Source organism: Nematostella vectensis, chromosome 9, assembly GCF_932526225.1.
Source record: "Nematostella vectensis chromosome 9, jaNemVect1.1, whole genome shotgun sequence".
Lineage (NCBI taxonomy): Eukaryota > Metazoa > Cnidaria > Anthozoa > Actiniaria > Edwardsiidae > Nematostella > Nematostella vectensis.
The window spans coordinates 17,244,136-17,258,773 of NC_064042.1; positions in this window are offsets into that span (position 1 = coordinate 17,244,136).

Sequence of the window (14,638 nt, forward strand, 5' to 3'; positions counted from 1 at the left end):
AATTCTCAAACTCGGTAAGATCTATGTACTCATAAAGGGCTATCTAACCCTGCAATCAGATTTCGAATCGATCAAGAATTGACAAAAGGCGCTAATCTTTTTCCCTACCTTCTGAGACATTTTGAGTAGAGTCTAGGGACTAGGCATTAAGTCCGATTGATCTCAAACTTGGTCAGCATGAAGAAAGTATCAGCACTTAGTTCAGGTTAGAAAATCAAAAGCATAGCTTCAAAGTAAAGCTGTTAAAAAAGGCAGGAAAAAGGCCAAATTGCACCTTCTCCCTAGAAAATCTTTGCAAATATTGACTTTGGAGGACAACAAACTGCCTAGCGCCTATATGGTTTTTCGAGAGCTTTCGAATGAGCCTATGCACGTTAAGATTGGATGAGTTTCAGTTTTTCAGTGTTCAAACAAGGTCCAAAAAAGGTCCAAAATCTAAAAACTTCAAAAAACCAAAATTCTTAATACTTGTCCAAATGAGCCGAAAATGGTATCATTCGAACCCTGACATTCCCCGGCGTGTGTTGCGTTAATCGTTTTTTTCATAAGTGCGCATGCGCAGAAATTATTTTCAAAAAAACTGTGTCCCGGAAGGTAGGGGACAACTTTTCGGGTCTATATACTTGAGCTAAAATTCTCAAACTCGGTAAGATCTATGTACTCATAAAGGGCTATCTAACCCTGCAATCAGATTTCGAATCGATGAAGAATTGACAAAAGCCGCTAATCTTTTTCGCTACCTTCCGGGACATTTTGAGTAGGGCCTGGGGACTAGGAATTAAGTCCGATTGATCTCAAACTTGGTCAGCATGAAGAAAGTATCAGCACTTAGTAAAGGTTAGAAAATCAAAAGCATAGCTTCAAAGTAAAGCTGTTAAAAAAGGCCGGAAAAAAGGCCAAATTGCACCTTCTCCCTAGAAAAACTTTGCAAATATTGACTTTGGAGGACAACAAACTGCCTAGCGCCTATATGGTTTTTCGAGAGCTTTCGAATGAGCCTATGCACGTTAAGATTTGATGAGTTTGAGTTTTTTTAGTGTTCAAACAAGGTCCAAAAAAGGTCCAAAATCTAAAAACTTCAAAAAACCAAAATTCTTAATACTTGTCCAAATGAGCCGAAAATGGTATCATTCGAACCCTGACATTCCCCGGCGTGTGTTGAGCTATTCGGTTTTTTCATAAGTGCGTATGCGCAGAAATTATTTTCAAAAAAACTGTGTCCCGGAAGGTAGGGGACAACTTTTCGGGTCTATATACTTGAGCTAAAATTCTCAAACTCGGTAAGATCTATGTACTCATAAAGGGCTATCTAACCCTGCAATCAGATTTCGAATCGATCAAGAATTGACAAAAGCCGCTAATCTTTTTCCCTACCTTCCGGGACATTTTGAGTAGGGCCTGGGGACTAGGAATTAAGTCCGATTGATCTCAAACTTGGTCAGCATGAAGAAAGTATCAGCACTTAGTAAAGGTTAGAAAATCAAAAGCATAGCTTTAAAGTAAAGCTGTTAAAAAAGGCCGGAAAAAAGGCCAAATTGCACCTTCTCCCTAGAAAAACTTTGCAAATATTGACTTTGGAGGACAACAAACTGCCTAGCGCCTATATGGTTTTTCAAGAGCTTTCGAATGAGCCTATGCACGTTAAGATTTGATGAGTTTGAGTTTTTTTAGTGTTCAAACAAGGTCCAAAAAAGGTCCAAAATCTAAAAACTTCAAAAAACCAAAATTCTTAATACTTGTCCAAATGAGCCGAAAATGGTATCATTCGAACCCTGACATTCCCCGGCGTGTGTTGCGCTATTCGGCTTTTTCATAAGTGCGCATGCGCAGACATTTTTTCCAAAAAAACTGTGTCCCGGAGGGTAGGCGACAACTTTTCGGGTCTATATACTTGAGCTAAAATTCTCAAACTCGGTAAGATTTATGTACTCATAAAGGGCTATCTAACCCCTTCAATCAGATTTCGAATCGATCAAGAATTGACAAAAGCCGCTAATCTTTTTCGCTACCTTCCGGGACATTTTGAGTAGGGCCTGGGGACTAGGAATTAAGTCCGATTGATCTCAAACTTGGTCAGCATGAAGAAAGTATCAGCACTTAGTAAAGGTAAGAAAATCAAAAGCATAGCTTCAAAGTAAAGCTGTTAAAAAAGGCCGGAAAAAAAGGCCAAATTGCAAGTTCTCCCTAGAAAATCTTTGCAAATATTGACTTTGGAGGACAACAAACTGCCTAGCGCCTATATGGTTTTTCAAGAGCTTTCGAATGAGCCTATGCACGTTAAGATTGGATGAGTTTGAGTTTTTCAGTGGTCAAACAAGGTCCAAAATTGGTCCTAGGTAGAATATGAGCATTTCTGAAGTTAGTCGTAGCCTGCCCAAAGTCACGGGGAAGGTCCAACTATGCTGGTAGACACTAACTAAGAAAGATTCAGGACGAAGATTGAAGTTTAGACTTTTTTTTGCAAACTTCCCAAAACTTTTTTTGTGCCGACGATTTCTTTCGATTTTCAAAAAATTCCCACTAGCCAGGAATGAGCAGCAGACATTACTTTGATGTATGAGGTTCGTGTCCATGCGCATTTCTATATCATAAGCGAAAAAAATCTCCGGAAACGATTTTGCATGTACGACTTTTTGGGGGTTAAAAATGATACAAATTGCACATTTTCCCTCAAATATCTTTGAAAATATTGATTTTGGAGGACAACAGACGGCAGAGGGCATATATGGTTTTCAAGAGCTTTCGAATGAGCCTATGCACGTTAAGATTGGATGAGTTTGAGTTTTTCAGTGTTCAAACAAAGTACACAAAAGTTCCAAAATCTAAAAACTTCAAAAAACCAAAATTCTTAATACTTGTCCAAATGAGCCGAAAATGGTATCATTCGAACCCTGACATTCCCCGGCGTGTGTTGCGTTAATCGGTTTTTTCATAAGTGCGCATGCGCAGAAATTATTTTCAAAAAAACTGTGTCCCGGAGGGTAGGGGACAACTTTTCGGGTCTATATACTTGAGCTAAAATTCTCAAACTCGGTAAGATCTATGTACTCATAAAGGGCTATCTAACCCTGCAATCAGATTTCGAATCGATCAAGAATTGACAAAAGCCGCTAATCTTTTTCCCTACCTTCCGGGACATTTTGAGTAGGGCCTGGGGACTAGGAATTAAGTCCGATTGATTTCAAACTTGGTCAGCATGAAGAAAGTATCAGCACTTAGTAAAGGTTAGAAAATCAAAAGCATAGCTTCAAAGTAAAGCTGTTAAAAAAGGCCGGAAAAAAGGCCAAATTGCACCTTCTCCCTAGAAAAACTTTGCAAATACTGACTTTGGAGGACAACAAACTGCCTAGCGCCTATATGGTTTTTCAAGAGCTTTCGAATGAGCCTATGCACGTTTATATTTGATGAGTTTGAGTTTTTCAGTGTTCAAACAAGGTCCAAAAAAGGTCCAAAATCTAAAAACTTCAAAAAAACAAAATTCTTAATACTTGTCCAAATGAGCCGAAAATGGTATCATTCGAGCCCTGACATTCCCCGGCGTGTGTTGCGCTATTCGGTTTTTTCATAAGTGCGCATGCGCAGAATTTTTTTTCCAAAAAAACTGTGTCCCGTAGGGTAGGGGACAACTTTTCGGGTCTATATACTTGAGCTAAAATTCTCAAACTCGGTAAGATCTATGTACTCATAAAGGGCTATCTAACCCTGCAATCAGATTTCGAATCGATCAAGAATTGACAAAAGGCGCTAATCTTTTTCCCTACCTTCTGAGACATTTTGAGTAGAGTCTAGGGACTAGGCATTAAGTCCGATTGATCTCAAACTTGGTCAGCATGAAGAAAGTATCAGCACTTAGTTCAGGTTAGAAAATCAAAAGCATAGCTTCAAAGTAAAGCTGTTAAAAAAGGCAGGAAAAAGGCCAAATTGCACCTTCTCCCTAGAAAATCTTTGCAAATATTGACTTTGGAGGACAACAAACTGCCTAGCGCCTATATGGTTTTTCGAGAGCTTTCGAATGAGCCTATGCACGTTAAGATTGGATGAGTTTCAGTTTTTCAGTGTTCAAACAAGGTCCAAAAAAGGTCCAAAATCTAAAAACTTCAAAAAACCAAAATTCTTAATACTTGTCCAAATGAGCCGAAAATGGTATCATTCGAACCCTGACATTCCCCGGCGTGTGTTGCGTTAATCGTTTTTTTCATAAGTGCGCATGCGCAGAAATTATTTTCAAAAAAACTGTGTCCCGGAAGGTAGGGGACAACTTTTCGGGTCTATATACTTGAGCTAAAATTCTCAAACTCGGTAAGATCTATGTACTCATAAAGGGCTATCTAACCCTGCAATCAGATTTCGAATCGATCAAAAATTGACAAAAGCCGCTAATCTTTTTCGCTACCTTCCGGGACATTTTGAGTAGGGCCTGGGGACTAGGAATTAAGTCCGATTGATCTCAAACTTGGTCAGCATGAAGAAAGTATCAGCACTTAGTAAAGGTTAGAAATTTAAAAGCATAGCTTCAAAGTAAAGCTGTTAAAAAAGGCCGGAAAAAAGGCCAAATTGCATCTTCTCCCTAGAAAAACTTTGCAAATATTGACTTTGGAGGACAACAAACTGCCTAGCGCCTATATGGTTTTTCGAGAGCTTTCGAATGAGCCTATGCACGTTAAGATTTGATGAGTTTGAGTTTTTTTAGTGTTCAAACAAGGTCCAAAAAAGGTCCAAAATCTAAAAACTTCAAAAAACCAAAATTCTTAATACTTGTCCAAATGAGCCGAAAATGGTATCATTCGAACCCTGACATTCCCCGGCGTGTGTTGAGCTATTCGGTTTTTTCATAAGTGCGCATGCGCAGAAATTATTTTCAAAAAAACTGTGTCCCGGAAGGTAGGGGACAACTTTTCGGGTCTATATACTTGAGCTAAAATTCTCAAACTCGGTAAGATCTATGTACTCATAAAGGGCTATCTAACCCTGCAATCAGATTTCGAATCGATCAAGAATTGACAAAAGCCGCTAATCTTTTTCCCTACCTTCCGGGACATTTTGAGTAGGGCCTGGGGACTAGGAATTAAGTCCGATTGATCTCAAACTTGGTCAGCATGAAGAAAGTATCAGCACTTAGTAAAGGTTAGAAAATCAAAAGCATAGCTTTAAAGTAAAGCTGTTAAAAAAGGCCGGAAAAAAGGCCAAATTGCACCTTCTCCCTAGAAAAACTTTGCAAATATTGACTTTGGAGGACAACAAACTGCCTAGCGCCTATATGGTTTTTCAAGAGCTTTCGAATGAGCCTATGCACGTTAAGATTTGATGAGTTTGAGTTTTTTTAGTGTTCAAACAAGGTCCAAAAAAGGTCCAAAATCTAAAAACTTCAAAAAACCAAAATTCTTAATACTTGTCCAAATGAGCCGAAAATGGTATCATTCGAACCCTGACATTCCCCGGCGTGTGTTGCGCTATTCGGCTTTTTCATAAGTGCGCATGCGCAGACATTTTTTCCAAAAAAACTGTGTCCCGTAGGGTAGGTTACAACTTTTCGGGTCTATATACTTGAGCTAAAATTCTCAAACTCGGTAAGATTTATGTACTCATAAAGGGCTATCTAACCCCTTCAATCAGATTTCGAATCGATCAAGAATTGACAAAAGCCGCTAATCTTTTTCGCTACCTTCCGGGACATTTTGAGTAGGGCCTGGGGACTAGGAATTAAGTCCGATTGATCTCAAACTTGGTCAGCATGAAGAAAGTATCAGCACTTAGTAAAGGTAAGAAAATCAAAAGCATAGCTTCAAAGTAAAGCTGTTAAAAAAGGCCGGAAAAAAAGGCCAAATTGCAAGTTCTCCCTAGAAAATCTTTGCAAATATTGACTTTGGAGGACAACAAACTGCCTAGCGCCTATATGGTTTTTCAAGAGCTTTCGAATGAGCCTATGCACGTTAAGATTGGATGAGTTTGAGTTTTTCAGTGTTCAAACAAGGTCCAAAAAAGGTCCAAAATCTAAAAACTTCAAAAAACCAAAATTTTTAATACTTGTCCAAATGAGCCGCAAATGGTATCTTTCGAACCCTGACATTCCCCGGCGTGTGTTGCGCTATTCGGTTTTTTCAAAAGTGCGCATGCGCAGAAATTTTTTCCAAAAAAACTGTGTCCCGGAGGGTAGGGGACAACTTTTCGGGTCTATATACTTGAGCTAAAATTCTCAAACTCGGCAATATCTATGTACTCATGAAGGGCTATCTAACCCTGCAATCAGATTTCGAATCGATCAAGAATTGACAAAAGCCGCTAATTTTTTTCCCTACCTTCCGGGACATTTTGAGTAGGGCCTGGGGACTAGGAATTAAGTCCGATTGATCTCAAACTTGGTCAGCATGAAGAAAGTATCAGCACTTAGTAAAGGTTAGAAAATCAAAAGCATAGCTTCAAAGTAAAGCTGTTAAAAAAGGCCGGAAAAAAGGCCAAATTGCAACTTCTCCCTAGAAAATCTTTGCAAATATTGACTTTGGAGGACAACAAACTGCCTAACGCCTATATGGTTTTTCAAGAGCTTTCGAATGAGCCTATGCACGTTAAGATTGGATGAGTTTGAGTTTTTCAGTGGTCAAACAAGGTCCAAAATTGGTCCAAGGTAGAATATGAGCATTTCTGAAGTTAGTCGTAGCCTGCCCAAAGTCACGGGGAAGGTCCAACTATGCTAGTAGACACTAACTAAGAAAGATTCTGGACGAAGATTGAAGTTTAGACTTTTTTTTGCAAACTTCCCAAAACTTTTTGTGCCGACGATTTCTTTCGATTATCAAAAAATTCCCACTAGCCAGGAATGAGCAGCAGACAATACTTTGATGTATGAGGTTAGTGTCCATGCGCATCTCTATATCATAAGCGAAAAAAATTTCCAGAAACGATTTTGCATGTACGACTTTTTGGGTGTTAAAAATGATACAAATTGCACATTTTCCCTAAAATATCTTTGCAAATATTGACTTTGGAGGACAACAAACTGCCTAGCGCCTATATAATTTTTCAAGAGCTTTCGAATGAGCCTATGCACGTTAAGATTGGATGAGTTTGAGTTTTTCAGTGTTCAAACAAAGTACAAAAAAGGTCCAAAATCTAAAAACTTCAAAAAACCAAAATTCTTAATACTTGTCCAAATGAGCCGAAAATGGTATCATTCGAACCCTGACATTCCCCGGCGTGTGTTGCGTTAATCGTTTTTTTCATAAGTGCGCATGCGCAGAAATTATTTTCAAAAAAACTGTGTCCCGGAGGGTAGGGGACAACTTTTCGGGTCTATATACTTGAGCTAAAATTCTCAAACTCGGTAAGATCTATGTACTCATAAAGGGCTATCTAACCCTGCAATCAGATTTCGAATCGATCAAGAATTGACAAAAGCCGCTAATCTTTTTCCCTACCTTCCGGGACATTTTGAGTAGGGCCTGGGGACTAGGAATTAAGTCCGATTGATCTCAAACTTGGTCAGCATGAAGAAAGTATCAGCACTTAGTAAAGGTTAGAAAATCAAAAGCATAGCTTCAAAGTAAAGCTGTTAAAAAAGGCCGGAAAAAAGGCCAAATTGCACCTTCTCCCTAGAAAAACTTTGCAAATATTGACTTTGGAGGACAACAAACTGCCTAGCGCCTATATGGTTTTTCAAGAGCTTTCGAATGAGCCTATGCACGTTAAGATTGGATGAGTTTGAGTTTTTCAGTGTTCAAACAAAGTCCAAAAAAGGTCCAAAATCTAAAAACTTCAAAAAACCAAAATTCTTAATACTTGTCCAAATGAGCCGAAAATGGTATCATTCGAATCCTGACATTCCCCGGCGTGTGTTGCGCTATTCGGTTTTTTCATAAGTGCGCATGCGCAGAAATTATTTCCAAAAAAACTGTGTCCCGGAGGGTAGGGGACAACTTTTCGGGTCTATATACTTGAGCTAAAATTCTCAAGCTCGGTAAGATCTATGTACTCATAAAGGGCTATCTAACCCTGCAATCAGATTTCGAATCGATCAAGAATTGACAAAAGCCGCTAATCTTTTTCCCTACCTTCCGAGACATTTTGAGTAGAGCCTGGGGACTAGGCATTAAGTCCGATTGATCTCAAACTTGGTCAGCATGAAGAAAGTATCAGCACTTAGTTAAGGTTAGAAAATCAAAAGCATAGCTTCAAAGTAAAGCTGTTAAAAAAGGCAGGAAAAAGGCCAAATTGCAACTTCTCCCTAGAAAATCTTTGCAAATATTGACTTTGGAGGACAACAAACTGCCTAGCGCCTATATGGTTTTTCAAGAGCTTTCGAATGAGCCTATGCACGTTAAGATTGGATGAGTTTGAGTTTTTCAGTGGTCAAACAAGGTCCAAAATTGGTCCAAGGTAGAATATGAGCATTTCTGAAGTTAGTCGTAGCCTGCCCAAAGTCACGGGGAAGGTCCAACTATGCTAGTAGACACTAACTAAGAAAGATTCAGGACGAAGATTGAAGTTTAGACTTTTTTTTGCAAACTTCCCAAAACTTTTTCTGTGCCGACGATTTCTTTCGATTTTCAAAAAATTCCCACTAGCCAGGAATGAGCAGCAGACAATAATTGCTACTATGCACGTTAAGATTGGATGAGTTTGAGTTTTTCAGTGTTCAAACAAGGTCCAAAAAAGGTCCAAAATCCAAAAACTTCAAAAAACCAAAATTCTTAATACTTGTCCAAATGAGCCGAAAATGGTATCATTCGAACCTTGACATTCCCCGGCGTGTGTTTCGCTATTCGGTTTTTTCATAAGTGCGCATGCGCAGAAATTATTTAAAAAAAAAACAGTGTCCCGGAGGGTAGGGGACAAATTTTCGGGTCTATATACTTGAGCTAAAATTCTCAAACTCGGTAAGATCTATGTACTCATAAAGGGCTATCTAACCCTGCAATCAGATTTCGAATCGATCAAGAATTGACAAAAGCCGGTAATCTTTTTCCCTATCTTCCGAGACATTTTGAGTAGAGTCTAGGGACTAGGCATCAAGTCCGATTGATCTCAAACTTGGTCAGCATGAAGAAAGTATCAGCACTTAGTAAAGGTTAGAAAATCAAAAGCATAGCTTCAAAGTAAAGCTGTTAAAAAAGGCAGGAAAAAGGCCAAATTGCACCTTCTCCCTAGAAAATCTTTGCAAATATTGACTTTGGGGGACAACAAACTGCCTAGCGCCTATATGGTTTTTCAAGAGCTTTCGGATGAGCCTATGCACGTTAAGATTGGATGAGTTTGAGTTTTTCAGTGGTCAAACAAGGTCCAAAAAAGGTCCAAAATCTAAAAACTTCAAAAAACCAAAATTCCTAATACTTGTCCAAATGAGCCGAAAATGGTATCATTCGAACCCTGACATTCCCCGGCGTGTGTTGCGCTATTCGGTTTTTTCTTAAGTGCGCATGCGCAGAAATTATTTCCAAAAAAACTGTGTCCCGGAGGGTAGGGAACAACTTTTCGGGTCTATATACTTGAGCTAAAATTCTCAAACTCGGTAAGATCTATGTACTCATAAAGGGCTATCTAACCCTGCAATCAGATTTCGAATCGATCAAGAATTGACAAAAGCCGCTAATCTTTTTCCCTACCTTCCGAGACATTTTGAGTAGAGCCTGGGGACTAGGCATTAAGTCCGATTGATCTCAAACTTGGTCAGCATGAAGAAAGTATCAGCACTTAGTTAAGGTTAGAAAATCAAAAGCATAGCTTCAAAGTAAAGCTGTTAAAAAAGGCAGGAAAAAGGCCAAATTGCAACTTCTCCCTAGAAAATCTTTGCAAATATTGACTTTGGAGGACAACAAACTGCCTAGCGCCTATATGGTTTTTCAAAAGCTTTCGAATGAGCCTATGCACGTTAAGATTGGATGAGTTTGAGTTTTTCAGTGGTCAAACAAGGTCCAAAATTGGTCCAAGGTAGAATATGAGCATTTCTGAAGTTAGTCGTAGCCTGCCCAAAGTCACGGGGAAGGTCCAACTATGCTAGTAGACACTAACTAAGAAAGATTCAGGACGAAGATTGAAGTTTAGACTTTTTTTTGCAAACTTCCCAAAACTGTTTCTGTGCCGACGATTTCTTTCGATTTTCAAAAAATTCCCACTAGCCAGGAATGAGCAGCAGACAATACTTTGATGTATGAGGTTAGTGTCCATGCGCATTTCTATATCATAAGCGAAAAAAATCTCCGGAAACGATTTTGCATGTACGACTTTTTGGGGGTTAAAAATGATACAAATTGCACCTTCTCCCTAGAAAATCTTTGCAAATATTGACTTTGGAGGACAACAATCTGCATAGCGCTTATATGGTTTCTCAAGAGCTTTCGAATGAGCCTATGCACGTTAAGATTGGATGAGTTTGAGTTTTTCAGTGTTCAAACAAGGTCCAAAAAAGGTCCAAAATCTAAAAACTTCAAAAAACCAAAATTCTTAATACTTGTCCAAATGAGCCGCAAATGGTATCATTCGAACCCTGACATTCCCCGGCGTGTGTTGCGCTATTCAGTTTTTTCATAAGTGCGCATGCGCAGAAATTGTTTCCCAAAAAACTGTGTTTCGGAGGGTAGGGGACAACTTTTCGGGTCTATATACTTGAGCTAAAATTCTCAAACTCGGTAAGATCTATGTACTCATAAAGGGCTATCTAACCCTGCATTCAGATTTCGAATCGATCAAGAATTGACAGAAGCCGCTAATCTTTTTCCCTACCTTCCGAGACATTTTGAGTAGAGCCTGGGGACTAGGCATTAAGTCCGATTGATCTCAAACTTGGTCAGCATGAAGAAAGTATCAGCACTTAGTTAAGGTTAGAAAATCAAAAGCATAGCTTCAAAGTAAAGCTGTTAAAAAAGGCAGGAAAAAGGCCAAATTGCAACTTCTCCCTAGAAAATCTTTGCAAATATTGACTTTGGAGGACAACAAACTGCCTAGCGCCTATATGGTTTTTCAAGAGCTTTCGAATGAGCCTATGCACGTTAAGATTGGATGAGTTTGAGTTTTTCAGTGGTCAAACAAGGTCCAAAATTGGTCCAAGGTAGAATATGAGCATTTCTGAAGTTAGTCGTAGCCTGCCCAAAGTCACGGGGAAGGTCCAACTATGCTAGTAGACACTAACTAAGAAAGATTCAGGACGAAGATTGAAGTTTAGACTTTTTTTTGCAAACTTCCCAAAACTTTTTCTGTGCCGACGATTTCTTTCGATTTTCAAAAAATTCCTACTAGCCAGGAATGAGCTGCAGACAATAATTGCTACTATGCACGTTAAGATTGGATGAGTTTGAGTTTTTCAGTGTTCAAACAAGGTCCAAAAAAGGTCCAAAATCCAAAATCTTCAAAAAAACAAAATTCTTAATACTTGTCCAAATGAGCCGAAAATGGTATCATTCGAACCTTGACATTCCCCGGCGTGTGTTTCGCTATTCGGTTTTTTCATAAGTGCGCATGCGCAGAAATTATTTCCAAAAAAAACAGTGTCCCGGAGGGTAGGGGACAAATTTTCGGGTCTATATACTTGAGCTAAAATTCTCAAACTCGGTAAGATCTATGTACTCATAAAGGGCTATCTAACCCTGCAATCAGATTTCGAATCGATCAAGAATTGACAAAAGCCGGTAATCTTTTTCCCTACCTTCCGAGACATTTTGAGTAGAGTCTAGGGACTAGGCATTAAGTCCGATTGATCTCAAACTTGGTCAGCATGAAGAAAGTATCAGCACTTAGTAAAGGTTAGAAAATCAAAAGCATAGCTTCAAAGTAAAGCTGTTAAAAAAGGCAGGAAAAAGGCCAAATTGCACCTTCTCCCTAGAAAATCTTTGCAAATATTGACTTTGGGGGACAACAAACTGCCTAGCGCCTATATGGTTTTTCAAGAGCTTTCGGATGAGCCTATGCACGTTAAGATTGGATGAGTTTGAGTTTTTCAGTGGTCAAACAAGGTCCAAAAAAGGTCCAAAATCTAAAAACTTCAAAAAACCAAAATTCCTAATACTTGTCCAAATGAGCCGAAAATGGTATCATTCGAACCCTGACATTCCCCGGCGTGTGTTGCGCTATTCGGTTTTTTCTTAAGTGCGCATGCGCAGAAATTATTTCCAAAAAAACTGTGTCCCGGAGGGTAGGGAACAACTTTTCGGGTCTATATACTTGAGCTAAAATTCTCAAACTCGGTAAGATCTATGAACTCATAAAGGGCTATCTAACCCTGCAATCAGATTTCGAATCGATCAAGAATTGACAAAAGCCGCTAATCTTTTTCCCTACCTTCCGAGACATTTTGAGTAGAGCCTGGGGACTAGGCATTAAGTCCGATTGATCTCAAACTTGGTCAGCATGAAGAAAGTATCAGCACTTAGTTAAGGTTAGAAAATCAAAAGCATAGCTTCAAAGTAAAGCTGTTAAAAAAGGCAGGAAAAAGGCCAAATTGCAACTTCTCCCTAGAAAATCTTTGCAAATATTGACTTTGGAGGACAACAAACTGCCTAGCGCCTATATGGTTTTTCAAAAGCTTTCGAATGAGCCTATGCACGTTAAGATTGGATGAGTTTGAGTTTTTCAGTGGTCAAACAAGGTCCAAAATTGGTCCAAGGTAGAATATGAGCATTTCTGAAGTTAGTCGTAGCCTGCCCAAAGTCACGGGGAAGGTCCAACTATGCTAGTAGACACTAACTAAGAAAGATTCAGGACGAAGATTGAAGTTTAGACTTTTTTTTGCAAACTTCCCAAAACTGTTTCTGTGCCGACGATTTCTTTCGATTTTCAAAAAATTCCCACTAGCCAGGAATGAGCAGCAGACAATACTTTGATGTATGAGGTTAGTGTCCATGCGCATTTCTATATCATAAGCGAAAAAAATCTCCGGAAACGATTTTGCATGTACGACTTTTTGGGGGTTAAAAATGATACAAATTGCACCTTCTCCCTAGAAAATCTTTGCAAATATTGACTTTGGAGGACAACAATCTGCATAGCGCTTATATGGTTTCTCAAGAGCTTTCGAATGAGCCTATGCACGTTAAGATTGGATGAGTTTGAGTTTTTCAGTGTTCAAACAAGGTCCAAAAAAGGTCCAAAATCTAAAAACTTCAAAAAACCAAAATTCTTAATACTTGTCCAAATGAGCCGCAAATGGTATCATTCGAACCCTGACATTCCCCGGCGTGTGTTGCGCTATTCAGTTTTTTCATAAGTGCGCATGCGCAGAAATTGTTTCCCAAAAAACTGTGTTTCGGAGGGTAGGGGACAACTTTTCGGGTCTATATACTTGAGCTAAAATTCTCAAACTCGGTAAGATCTATGTACTCATAAAGGGCTATCTAACCCTGCATTCAGATTTCGAATCGATCAAGAATTGACAGAAGCCGCTAATCTTTTTCCCTACCTTCCGAGACATTTTGAGTAGAGCCTGGGGACTAGGCATTAAGTCCGATTGATCTCAAACTTGGTCAGCATGAAGAAAGTATCAGCACTTAGTTAAGGTTAGAAAATCAAAAGCATAGCTTCAAAGTAAAGCTGTTAAAAAAGGCAGGAAAAAGGCCAAATTGCAACTTCTCCCTAGAAAATCTTTGCAAATATTGACTTTGGAGGACAACAAACTGCCTAGCGCCTATATGGTTTTTCAAGAGCTTTCGAATGAGCCTATGCACGTTAAGATTGGATGAGTTTGAGTTTTTCAGTGGTCAAACAAGGTCCAAAATTGGTCCAAGGTAGAATATGAGCATTTCTGAAGTTAGTCGTAGCCTGCCCAAAGTCACGGGGAAGGTCCAACTATGCTAGTAGACACTAACTAAGAAAGATTCAGGACGAAGATTGAAGTTTAGACTTTTTTTTGCAAACTTCCCAAAACTTTTTCTGTGCCGACGATTTCTTTCGATTTTCAAAAAATTCCTACTAGCCAGGAATGAGCTGCAGACAATACTTGCTACTATGCACGTTAAGATTGGATGAGTTTGAGTTTTTCAGTGTTCAAACAAGGTCCAAAAAAGGTCCAAAATCCAAAATCTTCAAAAAACCAAAATTCTTAATACTTGTCCAAATGAGCCGAAAATGGTATCATTCGAACCTTGACATTCCCCGGCGTGTGTTTCGCTATTCGGTTTTTTCATAAGTGCGCATGCGCAGAAATTATTTCCAAAAAAAACAGTGTCCCGGAGGGTAGGGGACAAATTTTCGGGTCTATATACTTGAGCTAAAATTCTCAAACTCGGTAAGATCTATGTACTCATAAAGGGCTATCTAACCCTGCAATCAGATTTCGAATCGATCAAGAATTGACAAAAGCCGGTAATCTTTTTCCCTACCTTCCGAGACATTTTGAGTAGAGTCTAGGGACTAGGCATTAAGTCCGATTGATCTCAAACTTGGTCAGCATGAAGAAAGTATCAGCACTTAGTAAAGGTTAGAAAATCAAAAGCATAGCTTCAAAGTAAAGCTGTTAAAAAAGGCAGGAAAAAGGCCAAATTGCACCTTCTCCCTAGAAAATCTTTGCAAATATTGACTTTGGGGGACAACAAACTGCCTAGCGCCTATATGGTTTTTCAAGAGCTTTCGGATGAGCCTATGCACGTTAAGATTGGATGAGTTTGAGTTTTTCAGTGGTCAAACAAGGTCCAAAAAAGGTCCAAAATCTAAAAACTTC